Genomic DNA, 24,456 nt, shown 5'->3' with positions numbered 1-24,456 from the left:
AACTGAAATTATGCCACTGCAATCCAGCCTGGGTGACAGAGCAAGACTCTGTCTCAAAAATAAAAATAATAAATAATAACAAAAGAAAAAATATATATGCATTCCTAGTCCCTTGGAGCTGCAGCAACAAAGCTGGTGATATATTTTGGGTGTTTCTAATCAATGTTTTCCATGAGCTACACTGCAAGTCTCAACCTTGACCCTGCTACAGTAATCATCTATTACAAATTAAAACAAGAGCCATAACTCTGTCTCCTACTAAAATATTCTAATTGAGACATGTTAACAGAATACATTTCTTTGGGTGAGAAAGTATCCACCAGGGTGGGGAACAGACGGCCCACCGATTGTGCTGTGGCCCTAACCACCAAGGACTCATGGATCATCCACAGCAAGGCTGGTGACTCAAAAAGAACACTAAATTGCTCTTTGACATTAATTCTTAAACCTTGAGAAACCAAAGTTCTCTTTGTAACAGACTTAAAAAAGGATGAAGTCAGAAGTAGCTCAGCAGAGATGCACCAACTCTTACCTGGGAGAGACACTCCTTGCTAATCACGTCTGGATTAACGGATGTGCTAAAAGCATCTCTTCCAACAGAGACACAGACTGCAAACAGGAATGCCATGAACACCTTCCCCAGATAACCCAGTCCTGACCCATCTACCCCTCAGGAGGTCCCCAGACAAGTCCAATAAGGAAATGACCCCACAGCAGATTCAGGTGCAGGCAGTGAGGGTAGTGGCGTCAGGGAATTCCGCCGTAAACCTTGGCAGCACGCAGGGAGGTGTACCTAGCTGGACAGGTGAAGTCAAAAGTGCAGGATGATCTGGCCATTCCAAATATGCAGGGCATTCCAATTTTGTTAAAATGAAACCCAGCCTTTGAAAAGGCCCGGACTTCCCACAATGTGTGGTATTTATAGTGTGGAGGGCACTGTAGAGAAGTTATCAGAGGGTTCATGACGGCAAGATCCACGGAGGCTCTGCCATGTGCCAGGCATGAGACAACTATTTACATAAAACACCTCATTTCACCCTACACAGAGTCCACAGACTGCTCCACAGTCTCCCAGGTAAGAGTTGGTGCATCTCTGCTGAGCTACTTCTGACTTCATCCTTTCTCAACTGCTTCATGTTTCACCCTACACAGAGTCCACAGACTGCCCCACATTTCACCCTACACAGAGTCCACAGACTGCCCCACATTTCACCCTACACAGAGTCCACAGACTGCCCCACATTTCACCCTACACAGAGTCCACAGACTGCCCCACATTTCACCCTACACAGAGTCCACAGACTGCCCCACATTTCACCCTACACAGAGTCCACAGACTGCTCCACATTTCACCCTACACAGAGTCCACAGACTGCACCACATTTCACCCTACACAGAGTACAGAGACTGCTTCACAGAATACTACCAAAGGGGACCATCAAATGATCCCCAAGAAGTAATGAGCGCCTTAAAAGTAAGAAAGCCAACCTCCTCCCCCTCTCTTAACTCCCTCTCCTCATTTCCGCAGAACCAAAGAAATATGAAGGGCCAGTGACGCCCCACTGAAGAACGCTCTCCTGGTGGTTACACTCTGTACATAGGGAGCACAACACTGCTCCGTGCTGCATGAGGCTACTATTCTATACTACACTAGTACGATCTGTTTGTTCTATTCTATACTATTCCATTCTCTATGATAGAATACTACAGCTTCACCCCATACTATAAAATACTGTACTATCTGTTCTATTCTATTCTATTTTCTTCTATACAGAAAGGAGTTAGCCAGCTTGCTGTAGGCAGACAGTAAGGGAAGGGTCCCAGAGAGCCTCCAGTCCATGTTTTGTGCAGATAGGGGGACTTGCACGGGGGGCTCGCCTAAACATGCTCACAGCAGACTAAGGGTCCCCATGCACACGAGGGAATGGGGTGAATATTTGCTCCTTAGACAGCGAGACCAGCCCCATCAGCTGCTATACAAAAGCCCTTGTAGTCAACTGGGAAGGGGGCGACCAGCAACCTGCTCTCAGGACCCCTCTTTTTGCTGAGAGCTTAACTTTTAGCTTAACGAGTTCCACTGCACTCACTCTTCGATGTCCCCGTGCCTGTTTCTTCCTGGTCATGAGACAAGAACCTGGACCCAGCTGAGCTAAAGAGCAAAACTCCTGCATCAGTGCTACAGAACACTATCCTCTCTGTTCTGTGCCATGCGACTCTACTATTCCACACCACACTACGTAATATTAATACTATGCTGTGTGTACTAATCTAGATTGTATTATGCTATGCAATACTACGTCATTAGTTCAACTGAATACTCTACAATACTATCCCACTTGTTCTATTCTAGACCATGTAATACGATTTTTCCTATTGTATACTATACTACATAATGTTACACTGTTTCTTCTATTCTATGCTACCCTATATAACATTATGCTATTTGTTCTATTCTGCGCTACTCTATATAATTATATTCTGTTTGTTCCATTCTATACAATACCTTGCATCATTTTACCATGTTCCACGATACAAGAGTAGAGTCAGTTATACTTTCATAATCTCTTTTCCAAGCTCTTACCCAGTAAGAAATGTGATGTTTTACTATGCCTCACATAAATGCACATTTCATGATAATCAATGCCATTTCCTATGGTTGTAGAATTCTGTCTCTATGATTCTACTGATACGGCTTCTTTGGGCTTTTCTTTAAGTCCTTTGCAGTGTCTGGTTTCCTAGTGAAAAGATGACTAAGGTCCCGATAAGATCCTACAAAACCAGCATTCACACAGGCTCACCTGTGTGCACTCTGCTGGACTCCGTGTTGAAGGAGTGACAGGAAGACAGACGGCTGTCGGTGGATGGAAGGCAACAAGCACAGAGTAGATTCCAGAACTCAGACAGGTACCAAGGCTCTGGCACAGCTGAGGGTCAATCCCAATTCTAGCCTCTCACAGAAAGGCAGAGGAGACTTAGCACAAAGAGCACGGAACTTTGCTTTAATAAAGCAAATGCTTACCATCCACTGTGAGGAGCTCAAGGAGAAATGGCAGTAGGTTCTACTAATAACTACTGCTTTAAAAAATGGAAGGGAGAGGGTACATTTTCACATGGGCCATGTGGAAAGTTGGCTGAACCTGCCGCTGGACCTGACACTGGACCTGCCGCTGGACCTGCCCCAGGACCTGCCCCTGGACCTGCCGCTGGACCTCTTCCTGGACCTGATGCTGGACCTACCGCTGGACCTGATGCTGGACCTGACGCTGGACCTGCCCTTGGACCTGCCACTCGGTCTGCTATTGGACTGCTAACAAATGCTGCAGATTTTTATGGAGAGAAAAGTACAATGCGTCTGAGAGCAGCTGTCCCAGCTCTGGGAAGCCGGCAGAAAAAGGAAGCAGCAGAGACGCTGGTATCATTCAGTGGGCAGAGTCAATGACCCTCCTCTAAGTCCAGCAAAGCTCAACCTGCATGTCTGCAACTAGAAATACCAATCATAAGCCAGACCTCCTGGCAAATACCATTGACCCGCTGTAATTCTGTGTGGTGTATTATGTCCCATGTACAGGAAATCATTCACAAAGCCTTTAACCAGGAAGTACTAACATGACTTTTAATGCAATATAACAGCTTTGCACCCATTTAACATATATTTAACCCCAGTGGTATATTTAAATATATATTTTATAGAACATCAGGCATGTTTACCTAATGGCTCGAACTTTCATAATGTCTCTCTCCCTGAGAGGACAGCGGAGGATCCCATGCACTGTCTCCAGGAACATGCCCCTCCCAGAGAGGATTCACAAATCAAATGTGCACATGCATGCATGCACAGACACATATCACACACACACATACACATGGACACGCACACCTACATGCAATACATACATTCACACATGCACACACATTCACATAATCACATAATACCACCACATAACACATGCATACACATACACACAACACTCAAACACACACGCACAAACATACAACACTCAAACACACACGCACAAGCATACACACAACACTCAAACACACATGCATATACGTACACATTCTGACACACATACATATGTAAATGCGTAGACATAACATGCACAAATATACATGTATAACTATATACACATGAGCATCCATTCATGCCTACTTGCACATATGTGCAGTCGTGCCTAAACATGTAACACATGCACACACATACATGCAACACAAATACACATGCACACATATACACATGCATGCACATGTACATTACACGCAAAGGCACACATACATGCACAACACATATACATGCAATATACACTTTCATACACATAAATGCAAACACACATACTTATATACATCCCTCAAAGACCCCATTATTCAATTCTAAACAAAGTGGTTTATCCCCCAAATGTACCTTCCCGTAATTAATAAGCTCTACTGCACATTTCTTGTTTCAAATAATGAGGTCTCACACACAGCACACACACATTTATACTCCAATACGTGTGAACATATAAATAGAAATAGGCACATGGGCACGAAGACCCTCTTCTGTAAAGGTATTCTCAAACTTGAACTGAACGAATTCTGCTAATTATAGTCAGAGTCAGCAAAGATATATATTTGACCTCGGAATGAATATACTCGTTCTTTTCGTTACCCCTGGCAACAGCAAGAATGTAAAACAGAGTTGTGCGATACCATGTCACTTATTCAATCCCACTTCCTGGGATCTGACCCACTTGGAATAGCGTTTCTGTCTGAGTGATTTCCTTCTGACTGAAATCATGAGATAATTCCTTCTCTTCCTGCTTTCTCTTTCCCAGGCCTTTTCACTGCCCTTTCATCATCTCGGAAACTAAATCATACTTGTCAAAATGGAACGCAAAGAAACAGCCTTAGGAGAGAATCCCACAATGGAATGGACCCAAGAGAGGAAAAAATATTCTTTTTGAAAATGTACAAAAGGAAAAGTCAAGAGGCCTGGGTTCCCTCTCATGACAGAAACAGACGTCAGCATAGCAGGTCGCTCAGCACAGTTCAGCTCTGTGTATGAAACAGATTCTAGTCCTTGTCCCTGTTTCAAGTTCTGTGTATGAAACAGATTCTAGCCCTTGTCCCTGTTTCATGATGTTGCAGTGAAGGTAACAAAACAGACAAAGGGCACAGGCTGCAGAAAAGGATTTTAAAAGGATGACTTTTAAAATGTGAGCCTGCTTTTCAAGGGCACAATGAGGACATTTTCAAGTATATTAAAGCTGATTTATAAGAGATGGGTATAAAGACTCTACAAGGTCATTAGACTTTAGACTTACAAAGAAAACAAATCACATTCTCCTAGCATCACCAGTCAGGTGTTCCACAAATACTAAGAATAGCCACTGCAACGGGGTCCACTATGAGGGGTCAAAACATAACCCATGAAGCATGGCCGAGAGCTCCTATAACCTGATTTCTAGGAATCTAATTTTAAACATCCTCACAGCTAGCACATCACAAAAATACAGAGCTCCAAATGCTGTAACACAAGTGCTAACAACACCTAGCCAAAAATATACGAGGCATTTCAGGCAAAAATCCCAGAATCAGAAGAACACAAGTTTTCTAAGTTCTTCAAAAGCCGGTGCTGGTTGAGGCTCTTCTGCAGACTTCAACAAAAGACACGCTAGAATTAGCCATTGACGGTAACCCTGAGTCAACACGCACAGTGTTCGGAAAAGCACAAGGCCTGCTCCGGCTTGAGACCCTGGGAACTTTCTCTGGACCGCACCGAGTGGACGACTTTGAGAACTCAAAATAACCAACAACCAGTCCATGAACAGGGAAAGAAGACTGCAGCCTCCCTGGGGACCTGGCTCCATGCCTGCCACCTTTCTTCCGGATACCTTTGCCCTTCCTGGCTCCCTCCTCCACCTGGAGATGCTCTGGGTTCAGGCCCCTCTCCAGTTGTGTCTCGGTCCACAGCTGGCTACCTGTGTGAAGCACCAGGCCTTGAAGGACCATCTCCACCTGCTTCCTGCACTCACTTCCCACCCACTTCCACCATGACACCCAGGCTCTGGCTGCTCTCAGGGATCAGGGCCGCCAGGCTCCCCTCACAGGCTCCAACTGGAGTCCTGCCCCCTGGTTTTCAGCAACACTTGGGACTTTCTCCTGGAAACTCTCGGCTCTGGGCTTTCGTGAACTGCGCCATCCAGCTCTTCTCTGGACTCTAAGCAGGGCCTTCTCTGGGTCTTCCAACCCTTCCTCCATTTCCAAATGTGGGCTTTCCTTTGGCCTCCTCTCTCCAGACATGCACGCCTCACACGCTGGCTACTTGACGTGCACTTCTACCTAAGAGGCTCCCAAATGCTCCCTGCTCCAGATTTCCCCCAAGCCTCCTCCTGTATTTCCAAACTTGCAGCTTGCAGTGGTGTCTCTAAGTATCTCTGAGTCAGGTCCACACTTGCTTCTCCTGATTTCCGGCAAAGCACAACGGCGACCTCGGGGTGCAGACTCGCAGCTTCATCCGCCTTCCTGTACTCCCTCTTCCCCTCCTGACCCAGGCACCGAATTGCTCAGCTCACTGGCTGCCTTCTCTCCTCCTCCGGCCACGGCGAGTGCCCTGCATGAGCCTGCCCTGTCACCCCCCGGCTCCACGGCATGCCGCACATCAGAGACACGATTCTCTCCGAAACCCTCAGTGGTTCCCTAGTATCCCACAGGTAAGGACTTCCACATTCTGGCCCCAATCTAACTTTCTGGCCTCAGATATGCACATGCATATTTTATCTATGCAAAGAGAGTACAGGTCTCACACCCGCTCTCATTCCTGGGCTCCTAGCTCCTCTTAAAGGTGCTGTATGAGGTACCTATGCACTTTCCAAACACTAACTGAATATGCGCTTGGAGAACACTTACTTGATAATTTTGTGGCATTGTCGGATAACGTGGACAAAGTGAGAACTACGCAGGTCTGTGGATGCTGCCTTGCCCAGACCTCACTTACCCAGACACTCCCAGATGCTCAAGGTGACCAGCCCTATTGGTGCACAGGCAGGCACAGGCTGCACCCCCACAGCTGGGCCCCACGAGCTGAACTATAATTACGAAGCTGCTGTTTGCTCCTAAATCTGTTTATGCTGGTGCATTTCTTACACATTACTGAAACCAATAAAGTATGACTCCAAAGAGTGAATAATTGTATGAAAACTAAGTTGGATGCCTTTCAAAGACTTAATATAGGGGAATTTTTTTTTCATTTTAATCTTTTTAAAATTGCTATCAAATTAGGTGTGAGCAAAAAATATATACAATGTTTGAGGAAATAATTTTTAACGGTTTCATATCTAACATACCTTGCTTCTCTTGTGTTGCCTATTCTCTTCTAGAAGAATAAAAACTGTGGCAGGCCTGCGATGGCTGTGGTTGAGGAAAGAGGCCACAGCCACAGCCAGCAGAACCATGCTCAGCAGCAGCCTAGCCCCGCGTGGAAGAGGCGTGAACACCCTCGGGAGAGGTGGATGTGCACTAACGGTTCCCAGCTCTGACCTCTTTGATTAACTGAATGCAGTGATTGGTTTTATCTGAACGTCAGACAAAAGGGTGTCTACGTCCAGGAAAGACTCTAAACACTCTGGACGCTGCTGGGGCAGATGGTGACCTTGACCCAGTGATACCACTCTCCAGTGGGCAGCCAACCCAGTCTCCTAATCGTAAAGGACATTCATAGCAACACTACGAAAAAGAAACACGACTGTTCTGACCCAGAAAAGTGAAATGTAAAACATAAAATGCACAGGTTCTAACTAAGAGGCAGACAGACCGGGCACGGTGGCTCACGCCTGTAATCCCAACCCCTTGGAAGGCCAAGGCGGGTGGATCACTTGAGGTCACGAGTTCGAGACCAGCCTGGTCAACATGGTGAAACCCCATCTCTACTAAAAATGCAAAAATTACCCGGATGTGGTGGCGGGCACCTGTAATCCCAGCTACCTAGGAGGCTGAAGCAGGAGAATTGCTTGAACCTGGGAGGTGGAGGTTGCAGTGAGCCAAGATCACACCACCGCACTCTAGCCTGGGCAACTCCTTCTCAAAAAAACATAACGTAAAATAAAATAAAAGGCAGAGAAACAAAGGAGATTTCCTCTGATCTTAAAAACAGAAGTATTTGTTTCACAGCGTGGATAATTGAAGATCTGCATAGAAATCACCTAGGGTCCCGCCCTCCCTCACAACAGACTGGGATAGAGGGAAGGAGGGCAGGAGGTGGGCCCCTTGTCCACGAGAGCCTCCTCCCACCCCATCCCCTTCCTCAGGAGGGCGGCCTGCCCAGTGCAGGCTCCCTTCTCCCCAGGTAAGACCCTGGCGTCTCTACAGGAACACCCACCTCCCTTCCCTGCAATCCACTCCAGCTGCTCACGGCCAGTCAAGGGGGGCGCTCTTCAGAGAGGAGCAAACGGTTTCGAGGACAGCCTGAACTCCAACGTCCCAGGTGTGGCTTGCCAGGAAGCACAGAGGAAGGATGCAGGTCCCGAGAAGGAGGAGGCGCAGGAGGACGACGAGAGAGAAGAGAGAGAGACAAGAGAGGCAGACTGCCCAGCGGGGGGCTGAGCACAGGACCTGGCTGAGGTCTCCTGGGGAGGGGCAGAGGCAAACAGGCTGCTGCTTCTAGGCTGCTCGGGAAGATACAAGCTCGAAGGGGCTGCAAGGCAGGACTCACTGAGGAGCAGTCATGTGGATGCCCCGCCTCTCACATGGCACACACTGACAACATGCAACTCACATGCAACACAACACAACACGCATGTACAATGTGCTTATACAACACTGACAACACACACTGCACACAAACACACACAACCTATACAACACATACCCAATACATGCAACTCACAACACAATGTGCATTTATAACACACTCATACGACACATAACCAATACATGCAACTCACAACACAACATGTGCGTACAACACACTCATACACACATACAGCACACGTAAGTTACATACAACACAACACGCATGAACAATGCACTCATACAGCACACACAACACACAACTCACATACAACAAGCACATGCAACACACTCATACAACACACAACACTCATACAACACACAACACACGTAACTCACAACACAACATGCACACACAACACTCATACAACATACATACAATACATGCAACTCACAACATACACATACAACACACTCATACAGCTCACGTACAACACATGCAACTCACGTTCAACACAACATGCACGTACAACACACTCGTACAACACAACACTCATACAATGTACACACAATACATGCAACTCACAACACAACATACACATACAATACACTCATACAACACATACAACACATGCAACTCATGCACAACACAGCATGCACGTACAACACTCATACAACATATAACACATACAACATACACACAACACACGCAACTCAACACAAATACATGTACAATTCACTCACAACACACAACACTCATACAACACACAACACATGCAACACATAAACACATGTACAACACACTGATACAACACACAACACTCATACATCACACACAATACATGCAACTCATATACGACATACACATACACACATACAACACACAACCCTCATACAACATACAAAGCATGCAACTCACAAATACACGCACAACACACTCATACAACACACAACACTCAAACATACAATAAGTGCAACTCAACACAATATGCACATACAACACACATACAACCCATGCAACTCACATACAACACAACACACTCATACAACACATTCATACAACACACACTATACAGATTCTAAGTATGAAATAGAAAACAGCACACGCACAGTTTCTAAATTTGATGAAAGCTTTTTTCAAGAAAGTCGTCCAACATTCAAACTGGTACCATGTCCTCATTTTCAGCTGCTGTTCAGATTCAAGCATTTTTATCATCTACTCTATGAATTATAATAATACAGCATAAACCCATTTTTCATTTTACACCCACTTTGCGGTGTGGTGCTCCAAAACAGGGGCCAGGAGCCTCAGAGTCGTCCCTCGGAACAAAACACAACCGACACTCAGAGGCCAGGAAGGGAACTCGGGGGGTGACACACACTCTCTCATCTGCAGAGCTCTGCTTCAAATACTTTACACGTAACCAGGGCTGGAACGGGTTGGTGAGGGTACAGACATGGCAAACTGAGAAGAAACTGGCAGGTGGAGAAAGATCAGTCAAAATCCAAGGAAAAATGCTGAACATTTTCCACAAATAGTTCACACAACAGATGATACTCAGGCTACTGAAAGTTTATTGAGAGGGGTCTTGCTCCAAATAAAAAGTTCTCTCCCAAAGTTATCAAAGTTTCACAGCAGGCACCTGCCCCCAACACACCATCTTCCGAGGGCCTAGGAGTCAAAAAGAAGGTAAGACAGTAGTAAGGGTACAGGGGGAGGAGAGCGGGAGGGGACCGAGAACTCGGAACCAAGAGATGGGCGGACACTGAATGCCTGACTCCAAGGTTATCACCTCAGAAAACAAGTCTGTTTAAGTCCGTAGTAACAGTGTTAGTACTTTCACTGAACCTGCACTCAACACTGGAGAACCTCCCTGTGTTATGAAGACGATCTGAAAAATAACATTAATTCACAATGTAGAGTGATGATTCAGCCACAGAAAATAAAACGGACATAATCCACTACAAGTCACACTATGTCTTTCTTTAAGACTGGTTTATGATGCAGAAAAGAGGCAGTTTGAGATCTAAAATACTTAAACTGGCAAACACCTTGTTTCCCTGAATTCTCACAACCGTGGCATCAGCTAGAGTAAGACAGAGTGGTTTTCAGAGCTTCCAGAACAGCAGAACAGATCAATCATAAATATGCAAAAGTGATCTGAAAATAGAATTAATTAATATTCCACGTTTTGGCTTAAACTAGTCATGTGATTTCCAATAAGTGGGAAACATTCACACCAATTTTTATAAGAAAGTTCAATGTGAACACATAGTACAGAACATTGCCTTTGTTTTGGAATTTATTTATTTAATATGACAATTTCATTTGTATTTAGTTATTCCTGATGTTGAATGCTCATCTTTATTAATGATGAGCTACCCATTTTCTGACTGAGGAAACAGAAAATTGTCACTGCCTAACAGCAATACTCAAAACAGCCTGTATGAAAGGAAAAGGTATATCTGTGTGCACACAGATGCATACACATGCATACACGTACCTATACATGTACACACGTGTGTACATATGTGCATACACATACACACATACACGTGTATGCACGTGCACACGTGCATGCACATGTACACGTGTGTGCATGAGCGCACATGCATGCACACATACGCACATACATGCATACACACGCATATGCACATACACGTACACTCATATACACACATACATATACACACGTACACATGCACACACATACATGCATATACACGTGCACATGGACACGTGGACACGCACATACACACGCATACACACATGCACACACATGCATGCGTACATGCATACGTAAGTATCATCTCAGGTACGTGGATTCAAAATTCTGATGCAAACAAGAATAATTACAAAACAGGGTAGGGTGTCAACAAGTGAGAATTGAGATGAAAGTTCTGATATGTTCCAGAGACAATACGGGAGGTCGTCACATCACATAAATATCTTACCCATTTTAAACGTGACAATTCCTGCCAACATCGGCCTGGATTAAGATGATTTCATTGACATAAGGAACAGAAAATATAATATTTATTCTAATGAGATTCTGTAATCATTACATTATTTTCACAATTATAAGTAATCACTAAATAACTTCCTCCCAAGGGTCTAAAAATAAAAATAAGATAACAAAAGAAGGTCACAGTCCTGACAGCTTTATCATGCAAATCACAACTGTGAAAATTAAGCATGTTTTTGAGACTATGCCCTCCTCAAATATCCTTCCTGGAATTTTGTACCAGTAATGGCTGGTAATTAATTGTTATACCAGCTGGAAAGTATATCATTTGGGGTATGTGAAGTAAACATGTAAAGAGAAATGACCACACACACCTGAAACCAGGCCTCATTTCACAACTGTTTCCTACTTTCGATTTGCTTAGTTTACTTCATGAGGTATCTCGAGGAGAGAAAGCAGAGCTGGGATCTGCCCTGAGGCTGCTTCGGGAAGAGCTGGGTGGGCACCAAGACCCTCAGACCGAGGGCTGAGCTGCGTGGCTATGACCCCATCACTGCAGCTCCCCAAGCGTGTGTCCCTGTGTGTCACGCAAACCCCTGCCACACAGGTGACACACGCCACACGCCTGACACAGGCTCAGCACACAGGGAGCTGCAGGGGCCTTTGAAAACAGTATGCTGAGAATAGATAGGGCTCAAGGACAGTATCTCCAATTGAACTTTTAATGAACTCCCGTAGGCGCCAAGAAGGCGGGCAGATAAGGAAGAGCATAGAAACAAAGAACTGAGTAGAAGGTTACATCTGGGAAAAGAAAGTTTGTTTTGCATTGCATTCTTTCTGCTGACGTGGGGTTTATGGAGTATAAATAAAGTGAGGCGGAGGCTCTGAGCGCGGCCGCCATGTTCTCTGTGTGTCTTTGTCTTTTGTGTGTTCTTTCATTCTCCACCACCCCCGGCACGGACCCCAACAAATGGCGCAGCGAGCAGGGTCAGCACGGGTGAGTAGGGGAGAACAAGAAGGGGAACCCCCCTAGGGGCGGGTAAGGCCCGGATATTGTTAAGGGGAACCTTCTTAAGCTTTCATTATGGGGAATTCCATCTCTCTGGCCTCAGAATATTTACGGCTGTTTCAAGGACTGTTGCTGTCTATAGGAGTAAAAGTGAAAGAAAAAGACTTTGAAGTGATTGTTTGCCCATGTTGAACAACATTGTTACTGGTTTCAGTATCAGACTAAAGTGCAGCTGAATCGCAGAGAATGGTTACAGGTAGTAAAAACTCTGCTTAGAGCTCTCCAGTTAGGGGATATTATGCCTCTAAAATTGTGGACCTTGTGTGACTCTATCACTCAGACATTAGAGTTACTTGAGACTGATTCAGAGTGTGGTAATGTAGCCACAGGAGGAAAGATATCTGAGGATTTGGAAAAAATAAAAATAAAATAAATCTGAAATGGAGCCCATTTGTGCCAGGATAACAGAGGATGGGGGGGGGGTAGCAAAAGGGGGAGAAGAGAAAAAGCCAGCTCTTCCTTCTTCTAAGGGAAATTCTGACATGCAGTGTATTATGGAAATGCTTCAACAAATATTTCAGATATATTCTTCTAATTCACCTTTGCGAGCTTTCCCTGTTTCTTTTCCTTCTGCCCTGTTAAAAGAGGATTTTCCAGTGCCTCCAACCCCCCGGCTTCCTTATCTTTACCTTTGTTTGGCAAAGTTGAAGCCCTGTTCACATCAGACATACTTTAAATTTATACTAAACACCTGTTTAATATGTTAAAACCAGTGTATATGTATATCTTATTGTTTGTTAAAATATTATGAGTATTTCAATAGTCAATAAATAAACACATTAATATTAACTATTAATATTAATATAGTATTAATAACCCCAGCTAGGAAATTGTTATGTTATAGGGGTGCATAGGTTCCACCAATTTACACTCCAAACAGAAGTTGAATATTCGAGCTGCTTAATACATTAACTACCTCTTGATATTTTCTGTGTTTTTAAATTTTAACCATTGTATTGTGTATGTAATGATTCTCAATTTGGTATTAATATACATATTTCCTAGTGAGTAATGATGTTAGACATATAGGTTTATTGTCATTTCTTTGTTCTGCTACTTTTGGTTGGGTTATTTGCCTTTTCTTATTAATATGTTGAGATTCTTTATATTTGGGGATATGAGTATTATTATATATTATATATACTTTTAATTAAAAAAAAATTTAAGGAGCTGGATCTGTTTCCAATTATTTGTGCTTCTTTTGCTCCTAATGCTCAGTTTTCAAATGGTGGCAATAATGTCCAATTTAATGCCTTACAAATTAAATTTTTAAAAAGAAATGAAAGCTGCCATTTCTAACTATGGACCTCAATCTCCTTTTATCCTTGGTCTTCTTGATATTTTTCATCAGAAAATTTGATAATTCCTATAGACTGGAAGACTTTGGGGAAGGCTTTTCTTGATCGTTCTCAGTGGTTACAATTGCACAGCTGGTAAATGAACAAGGCACATGTATAGGCTAGAAAAAATGTTATGTGTGATCCCCCTGGACCCACTGAGGAACAACTCACAGGCACGGACCAATATGCTACTCTTAATGCTCAGGCTGGTTTAGATGATGTTGCCTTTACTCAAATCAAGACTTTGTTTTTAAGGGCCTGAAATAAGGTAGAGATAACAGGAAAATGTTCCCTTTCCTCTGTGAAGATTTTACAGGGCACAAATGAACTATATTCAGATTTCGTAGCCCGTCTTCAGGATGCTGTCTTCAAAATTGTGGGTGCTGGCCTTGCTTCAAAAATTGTGTTATAAACATTGTCTCTTAAAAATGCTTATGCTGACTGTTAAAAATTGTTAAAATCGTTAAAGGCCAATGGGGCCAATTTAGATAAATATATTAAAACTTGTGTTAGTGTTGGAGGGGCTATTTATGATGCTCAATTATTTGCTGGAGCTTTGTCTAAAGCCTTAAAAGGAAATAACAGACAAGGTGTTTGTTTGCAGTGTGGTAAACCTAGACATTTCAAAAAAAAGAATGTCATAAAAATTGAACACTTTTATCCCTCAAGGCAGAAAGCTGCCTTCAGAGGTGTACAAATATTGTGGTAAAGGTCGACATTGGACAAATAAATGTCGTTCCAAAACTGATAAAAGTGGAAATTTACTGTCTCCTCTCCTGGGAAACGGGAGCCGGGGCCCACAGGCTTGGGGCCCCAACAATTACAATAGAAGTCTACTACAATATTCAGTGAGCAATGGCCTACAACATTAAGGAATAAATTCAAGTCCTCCTTAAGGATCCCACACCTTACCCCAGTTTCTCAGCTTTATGCGGCAACTAAGCAGAGCGCCGCTGCTGACTTAGCTATTACTCAGCCTTATACTTTGTCTCCTAATAGAGGAGTATATAAATTAGCTGTTAGAGTGTGTGGCCCTTTGCCAAAAGGACATGATATTACTAATAAAATTTTTATTTTGGTACAAGTTTCACAATTTATACGCCTAGAGGCAGGGGAACGTATTCTCAATAGAGAGGGTTTCGTAGCACAGAAAAAACTGTTTTTTGGGAAACTTTAGTTTCTAATCAAAAGCCCTTATGTTCATTGCACATTAATGGGATAGTTTTAAAAGAGTTAATTGATACGGGGGTGAATATGTCTATTATTTGTTTAAATTAGTGGCCTATACAATGGGAAAAAAGACAAGTTTCAATTATACTCACTGGCTTGGGTGCTGCTTCTGTGATTTATCAAGACGTAGAACCTTTAACCTGTGTCGGTCCTAAAGGTCAACAAGGTCAAGTGTTTTTTTTAATTTTTATATTGTTCCTATCAATATTAATTTTGGGGAACAAGATCTTTCACAACAATTTGCTGCTTTTTTAAACATTCCTCATATTTCCTCAGCTGCCAAAAATAAGATGTTCAAAATGGGCTACAATCCTTTAAACTCATAGCCACCACTCCTATTTAGGTGAAACAGTGACTATTATTTAAAGAAATACTTAGGACTCTAAAAGAGTAAGTCAAAAAACAAATGGCCGAGAGGAATATAAAGCCACGTATTTCTGCATGGAATTCCTGTCTTTGTCTTGTCTTAAAATTATAAATGTTTACATTAAACCTAGGGAAAGTTTACAGCCTGGTCTTCCTAATCCTGCCCTTATCCCACAAAGTTAAAACCAGAGAAAAGCAGCAAGATGCTTTTGTATCATTACAAACTCAGCTTTCTTTCTACTCACTTAATATTGCCACAGAAAAAATTTAACTGGATTTTCTTATCAATATTTAGGTTATACCTTGGGGGCACAAAATATTCGACCCCAAAAAATTCAAATTCGACGTGATCATTTAAAAACATTAAATGATTTTCAAAAGCTTCTAGGAGACATTAATTGGATGCGTCCTGTTTTAGGAATACCAACATATCAGTTATAACATCTTTTTTCTATTCTAGAAGGAGACAGTCACTTGGACAACTCACGGCATTTAACTCCTTTGGCTTTACAGGAACTCCAGCCTGTTGAAGAGCAACTTCAAAAGGCCCTTCCTTTTGTTTATTTCATACTTTACCTTCTCCCACAGGAATGATTCATCAAACTAGTCGACCAGTAAAATGGATCTTTTTGTCCAATAAAATATCTAAACGCTTGGCTACTTATATCGATCGTTTAGCTGAACTGATCATCAAAGGACAGCATCACTGTCGACAACTTTGGGGAGGAGATCCTTCCTTAATTATCTCTCAATTCACTCATAGTCAGATCACTTATCTTCTTGCAACTTCTGATTCTTGGCAAGAAGCTTCATCAATCTTGAGTTACAGTTTATCCTTATCCCTCGGTGCAATAGGGAGAATTGTTTGCTATTCTCATGGTCTTACTTGATTTCCCTACTACTGGTTGTAACATTGTTAGTGATTCTCAATACGCCGTTTATGTTACTTCTTATATTTCTCAGGCCACTTTACCTCTTTGTACTACTTCTTCTCTTCAGAAATTCTTTTCTTTGTTATCCTTTACTTTGAGCCAACGTCGAGCTCCTTTATTCATCACTCATCTTCGTTCTCATTCTCAACTTTCTGGACCATTAGTTCATGGTAATACTCAGATTGATTTGCTTTTAATCGGCCACCTACATGCTGCAGAACAAAAATATACTCTACATCACACTAATAGTTCTGGCCTTCAACGATGGTTTCATTTAACTCATAAACAAGCTCGTTCTCTTATTCGAGCTTGTCCTTCCTGTGCTCCTTTGAGCATTCCATCCTTCCAACCTGGGGTTAATCCACGAGGTGTCCCTTCTTTTAGACGATTAAAGTATGTTCATCATACCATTGATACCTTTTCTCATTTCTGTTATTACTCATCTCTTAGCTTATTTCGCCATCATGGGCATTCCTCATACTTAAAACTAATAATGCCCCTGCCTATGTCTCTCGTAAATTACAAGTTTTCTTACAGCAATACAATATTCAACATATCACCGGTATCCCGGGCAACAGTCAAGGTCAAGCCATCATTGAGCGCACAAATTTAACTTTAAAAACTTAACTATTAAAACAAAACAAAAAGGGGGAAATGAGCCCCCCAGAAACCAGATTTTGAAACCAGATTTTGAAGGTTCTTTTTACCTTAATTTTTTTGAATCAATGGAGACAATTGCAAGACTCTGCTGTCGTAACCCATCTTTCCTCAACTCCCTCGGTGATAGTCCCTGCTGACAGTTTAAAGGTTTGGCATCCTAATGAAGAAGGTAAGCATGTTCAAGGGCAAGTTCTAAAACAGGGACGGGGCTATGCTCTTGTCCTTACAGGGAGTGGACCTGAGTGGTTTCCTACAAGATGATTGAAACCCTGTTGAAAAGAAAACTGGATTCAGCATGCATTTCTTCCTTTGTTAGATGTGCCTCGGCGGGAGACTTATTTCTCTTAGTGAGGCTTTGTATGAATATTGGACTTATATTCCCTTTCCACCCTTGTATCAGGGAGTCGCCTGAGAGGAGGCGGAAATTAAGATTTTCACCAATAACATTACTTGGATGCCATCCCCCATATGGACAAGGACAACATAGAACGGGAAACAGCAATTATAATCAGCACATACCAATTTGGAGTGGAAGGACTTCCAATATGTATGGGAAATAGTCCTCATTGTCTCCGAAAATCGCATGAAGCTTGGGCTGTTCGTTATAATCATAGTCATGTGGCTGCTAATACTGTTATTATTGTAACTAGAAGTTTTTAATATAATCATACTGTATATAGTAATGAAACTATTCCTAGTTCTTTACTTTTTTGTCCTATTCTAGACGTTTCTCCTAATATTGAGGTGCTGGAGTGACAATAATGTCGGGGAACTAAACCCCGGATTTTATTAGAATACAACGGGATGCAAATAACTGATTGAAGTGTGCACGGTGATTTTCAAACAAAATTTAGTCACATACCTTTGAAATGACACTGGGTAAATAAAAGTATTGCTGCTAACAGTAATGAAACCTTGGTATGGCGTGAAGGAGGCCTGAAGTACAGAGTTATTTTTGGAAGTTGTTAGTTGCAGGCGATGCCATTAGCACTTTTATGGGGAATATGCCCCTTAATCTTTCTAACCCAAATAACTCCTTTCATATTCAGTTATATCGGAATACCTCCTGATATATTATTGCTTGTGTCTGTAAGCCCCACCTATTATTAGCAGGAAATTTGACATGGGATAATCTTACGGGGATTGTTAATTGTACAGATACGTGTACATTTTTGTCTTGCCTCAATCATTCCTGGTGGCACAATTTTACTGAGGATATTTATATCCTCAGGGCTCGTAAGGAAATTTGGCTACCTGTTAACCTTACGTGACCATGGGGGGCATCACCTCTTGAGACTTATATTTGGACTTCTCTCCAGCGAACCCTCCGTGCCCTTGGACTTATAATTGCCTCGGTGATGAGCCTTGTCGCCATGGTCTCCACTGCAGCCATAGCAGGACTCGCTCTTCGTCAAAGCATACAAAATGCTGAATTTATGCAGCAATGGCACGAACAATCTCACCGGTTATGGCTTCAACAACGAAACATTGATTCTCAACTTGCTGAAAGATTGGACAACATGGAGCAAGCATTGACATGGCTTGGAGATCAGCTCACTGTACTCAGTACTCGGATGACATTACAATGTGATTGGAACTCCACTCAATTTTGTGTAACGCCTGTGCCTTTTAACATCTCTCAAAATTGGACTGTAATCCGAAAATTATTAGTAGGCCATAAAAATATTAGTTTGGACATCCAAGAGCTCACTCAGAACATTTCCGAAGCATTTCAACAACAATTACATGTGTTGTCCGGAACTGTAACCCTTCAGGAGCTGGGTCAGCGCCTTGCTTTAACCCATGGACCCAGATGAAGATATGGATTTCTACAATCTCTGGAAGTATATTGCTTTGGGCACTTGGATTGGGTCTACTTCTTTTGGTGATTCGATGCTCCCTCCATCGCCTCCAAAAACAAAAGAAAACACAAGAACAACTATGGGCTACCTTTTTAGGATTGAGGCAAAACAAAAAAAAAAGGGGGGGAAATGCAGGGGCCTTTGAAAACAGTATGCTGAGAATAGATAGGGCTCAAGGACAGTATCTCCAATTGAACTTTTAATGAACTCCCGTAGGCGCCAAGAAGGCGGGCAGATAAGGAAGAGCATAGAAACAAAGAACTGAGTAGAAGGTTACATCTGGGAAAAGAAAGTTTGTTTTGCATTGCATTCTTTCTGCTGACGTGGGGTTTATGGAGTATAAATAAAGTGAGGCGGAGGCTCTGAGCGCGGCCGCCATGTTCTCTGTGTGTCTTTGTCTTTTGTGTGTTCTTTCATTCTCCACCACCCCCGGCACGGACCCCAACAGGGAGCGATCAGTAAGTGGTGACTAGAGAGAAGTGACGGCCTTCAGCGTGGACGGAGAAAACAGGCCACAGACTCACAGAGGAAACGCCACAGATCCACAGACGGAGAAAACACCACAGACGCACGGACGGAGGAAACACCACAGACGCACGGAGGGAAGAAAAGCGCCACAGACGCATGGAGGGAGGAAAAGTGCCACAGACGCAGGGACGAAAGAAATGCCACTGACACACGGATGGAAGAAACACCACAGACGCATGGATGGAGGAAACGTGCCACAGAGGCACACACGGAGAAAACAGGCCACAGATGCACGAACGGAGGAAACGCCACACATGCACGGACGGAGGAAACAGGGCAGAGACGCCCACACACCAGTGTGGAACGTCGGACAGGAACGTCCTGGCCATGCACTGTCCACTCCCCCTAGAGACTTCCCACCCCAGAGCACTCAGGATGGCTGTGGAGCGCCTGCCACGCACCCCAGAGGCGAAGCTGGGGAGCCAGAGATGAACAGGTTCACGTCCATCAAATGCAGCTGCAATCCCTGTAATAACTGCAGGTCACCATTAAACAGAAGGGCACCTCACTTGGAATAAAAGCACTCTGCATAAAAGAACTAAAGATTGGCTGGAGACAGCTTAGAAACCGTCACCATTATTCTTGTTAGTGACAGCGAAGCTTCAAGAGTGGTCATTTTTCCTGTAGAAATCCCACAGAGGTGATTCCTGGAACTCATTTAGAATATTTCTTTCCCAGAAACCACACAACCAAGAACTTAATAGTGCCGTCTCTTGACCAGAAAGATTCAGATTTCTGATGAAACTAAACCCTGTCCAGCCTCCTGATTCTAGAAGATGCTATACAGAAAAGCTAACTCAAAGGGGTCTCATTTCTTTTGTCATCCATGACACATATAAAAAAAAAATTTTAAATATTCAAAAAATGTAGGAATTGTACAGTGAATACCCATGTGTCTACCCCCTGGATCACAGATTAGATTTAAATGTAAAGTTCTAAAGGTTCCCAGCTAAGGAAACGTGCAGTGTAAGCCTCTACCTGGTTAGAACCAAGGGGAATGGAATGAGCTTTCCCCAGCCTTGCTGCTCAGCTGGGAGGAGCTGCCACAGCTCAGCCACCCCACCCCAGAGCACCCAGGATGGTTGTGGAGTTCCTGCCACCCACCCCAGACGTGAGGCTGGATAACCAATCGCGGTGTTAAGAATGAGCCAGCCTTTAGAGGCCATGTGGTCTATACTTGAACAGAAAATGTTCCAGGAAACTAAAGATTCCAATGCGTGTGCTGAATTCCTAACCATTTGAAACCCAGGCTCCTCATCTATATACAAAGAACAACGCTCTCTCCTGGGAAAGCATTTCAGAAGCACGAAAAAGGATCCACATGAGAGCAGCTGAAAACTACAAGGCATCATGCAATTATAAACCTTTTTCTATATCTTTGTTTCAAGGAATGTCAGCATTCTAAATATTGCAGTTCATCCCACATCACCTTTCAGGAGCAAATCATAACGATCAAAACTATCAGCAGAATCACTACCAGCTCAGTCACCACGTGCTTCTTCTTCCTGCATGACAATTCCTGCAGAACGATGGGACCATCCCAGAATGGCTCCCTGCCATCATGTGCCCATTCTCCTTCCCCAGGGAGCTATTCCTGTACTCATGGGGCATGGGAAACCTGTATAACGTCACCAGAAAGTCCTTGTTTGACTTACACACTTCCCAGAAGGGCTGATTTTATCCAGACTCCTAACTGTGTCAAACACTAAACCTAAAAAATCATCAAGAAACCAAAGAAATGTAAGGCCAGGTCCTGCCCCAGGTGCATGGCTACTAGGGGAGAAATAGAAAATGAGACATGAAAGGAAAGTTTTAAGATATTCAGACCATCACTGGATGATTCCAGGAACCCATTACAGATCATTGCTGTTCCTAATAACAGGAAAGAAATTCTAAAATCCCAACAGGCATGGTGAGTCCCTCACTTGCATGAAGTCAAAATAATAATCCATCACTCTCTTCAAAAGGACAAAAGAAAAACTCTACTTCCTCTTCATATTAATTTGTGTAAAGCAACTTAAGTGAGAAAATCTTAATGTCTGGACTGTGATATCAATAGCAAAATAATCCCAAGATTCCCAATTAAAAGATACAGACGGCCTGAATGACTTTAAAACAAGAAAAACTGACTATATGCTGCCTACAAAAAACTCAGTTCAGCCGCAAAGACACACATAGACTAAATGTGAAGGGATGGAAAAACACATTCCACATTAATGGAAATCAAAAGTGAGCAAGAGTAGCCATATTTATTTCAGATCAATCACAATTTAAGTCAAAAACTGTAAAAAGGAGAAAAAAAGGTAATTATATAATAAAGAGATCAAAATAGCAAAAGGATATAACAATTACGAGTATATGTGCACCCAACAACAAAGCACTCAGATATATAAAGCAAATATTAGTAGATCTAAATAGAAAGAGAGGTCTGGCGCAGTGCCTCATGCCTATAATCCCAGCATTTTGGGAGGGATGTGGAGGCAGGTGGATCACCTGAGGTCAGGAGTTTAATACCAGTCTGGCCAACATGGTGAAACCTTCTCTCTACTAATACAAAAAATTAGCCCAGCATGGTGGCACATGCCTGTAATCCCAGCTACTTGGGAGGCTGAGGCAGGAGAATCACTTGAACTCAGGAGGCGGAGGTTGCAATGAGTTGAGATTGCACCTCTGCACTCCAGCCTAGGCAACAACAGCAAAACTCTGTCTCAAATAAATTTATATATACATAAATATACACACACACACACACACATATATATACGTGTGCGTGTGTATATATATATATATAGAGAGAGAGACAGAGAGAGACAGAGAGAGACAGGGAGACACCAACACAACAATAGTAGGAGCTTCAAAATCCCACTGTCAGCACTGGAGGTCATCTAGACAAAAAATAACAACAAAACATCAAATTTAAAGTCCAGTGTAGACCAAATGGACCTATCAGACATTTACAGAACATTTCATCCAACAGATACATAATGCACATTCTTCTCCTCAGCACATGGAACATTCTCTAGAATCCACCACATGTTAGGCTACAAAAGAATTCTCAATACATTTTTTCTAAAATTGAAATAACATCTAGGATATTCTCAGACTCTAACAGAATAAAGCTATAAATCAACAACAAGGAACAGACACTTCTCAAAAGAAGACATTTATGCAGCCAATAGAGACATGAAAAAACTCATAATATAGAATGAGACCACCACTTCTCCTGTTGTCTTTCCCAACTTTTCCCCGTCTCCCCTTTTCCCTAGTTTATAAGACAGGAGAAGGGGGAGAAAACAAAAAGTTGGAAGGAAACAGAAGTAAGATAAATAGCTAGACGACCTTGGCACCACCACCTGGCCCTGGTGGTTAAAATAATAATAATAATATTAACCCCTGACCAAAACTACTAGTGTTATCTGTAAATTCCAGACATTGTCTGAGAAAGCACTGTAAAACGTTTTGTTCTGTTAGCTGATGCATGTAGCCTCCCATCATGTTTTGTCTGCGGCTAGTCCTGCTACAATAATCACTCGCCATCAGAGAAATGCAAATCAAAACCACAATGAGATACCATCTCACACCAGTTAGAATGGCGATCATTAAAAAGTCAGGAAACAACAAGTGCTGGAGAGGATGTGGAGAAATAGGAACACTTTTACACTGTTGGTGGGACTGTACACTAGTTCAACCATCGTGGAAAACAGTGTGGTCATTCCTCAAGGATCTAGTACTAGAAATACCATTTGACTCAGCCATCCCAATACTGGGTACATACCCAAAGGATTATAAATCATGCTGCTATAAAGACACATGTACATGTATGTTTATTGCGGCACTATTCACAACAGCAAAGACTTGGAACTAATCCAAATGTCCATCAATGACAGACTGGATTAAGAAAATGTGGCACATATACACCATGGTATACTATGCAGCCATAAAAAAGGATGAGTTCATGTCCTTTGTAGGGACATGGATGGAGCTGGAAACCATCATTCTCAGCAAACTATCGCAAGGACAGAAAACTAAACACCGCAAGTTCTCACTCATAGGTGGGAAATGAACAGTGAGATCACTTGGACACAGGAAAGGAAACATCACACACTGGAGCCTGTTGTGGGGAGGGGGGAGGCGGGAGGAGGGAGGGATAGCATTAGGAGATATACCTAATGTAAATGATGAGTTAATGGGTGCAGCATACCAACTTGGCACGTGAATACACATGTAATAAACCTGCACATTGTGCACATGTACTCTAGAACAAAAAGTTTAATTAAAAAAAAAAATCAACAACAAGGAGAACTTTCAAAACTGTATAAATACATAGAAATTACACAATATGCCCTTGAATAGCCAATGGGTCAATGAAGAAATGAAGAAGGAAATTTAAAAATTTCTTGAAATAAATGAAAACAGAAACACAACATATCAAAGTTTATGGTATACAGCAAAAGCAGTATTAAGAGGAAAGTTTATAACAATGAACTCCTACATTTAAAAAACAGATTTAAAATAAACAACCTAACAACGAACTGCAATGAGCTAGAAGAGCAAGAACAAATCAAATCCAAAAGTGGTAGAAGAAAAGACATAACAAAGATCAAAGAGGAACTAAATAAACTTGAAACTAACAAATATAAAAATGAAGAAAAAAATATTGGTTTTTTGAAAAGATAAATAAAATAGACAAACCATTAGCTACACTAAGCAAACAAAAAGAAATCCCAAAGAAATAAAATTAGAAACAGAAAAGGAGAATGATAGTTGATACTACAGAAATACAAGGGATCATTACAGACT

At 42.5% G+C, this 24,456-nt stretch overlaps 1 long non-coding RNA gene across 1 annotated transcript; it reads left to right on the top strand.

Moving 5' to 3' along the window:
• Positions 1-12,521: 12,521 nt before the first annotated feature.
• On the top strand, positions 12,522-19,517 carry LOC144330658 (uncharacterized). The gene is made up of 2 exons (XR_013396988.1): positions 12,522-12,666; positions 17,667-19,517. It is a non-coding gene; the product is annotated as an uncharacterized LOC144330658 (long non-coding RNA).
• The last annotated feature ends 4,939 nt before the right edge of the window (positions 19,518-24,456 follow it).

The sequence above is a fragment of the Macaca mulatta genome, chromosome 8 (assembly GCF_049350105.2).
Source record: "Macaca mulatta isolate MMU2019108-1 chromosome 8, T2T-MMU8v2.0, whole genome shotgun sequence".
Classification (NCBI taxonomy): Eukaryota; Metazoa; Chordata; class Mammalia; order Primates; family Cercopithecidae; genus Macaca; species Macaca mulatta.
This window is presented reverse-complemented; position numbering and strand designations above follow the sequence as displayed.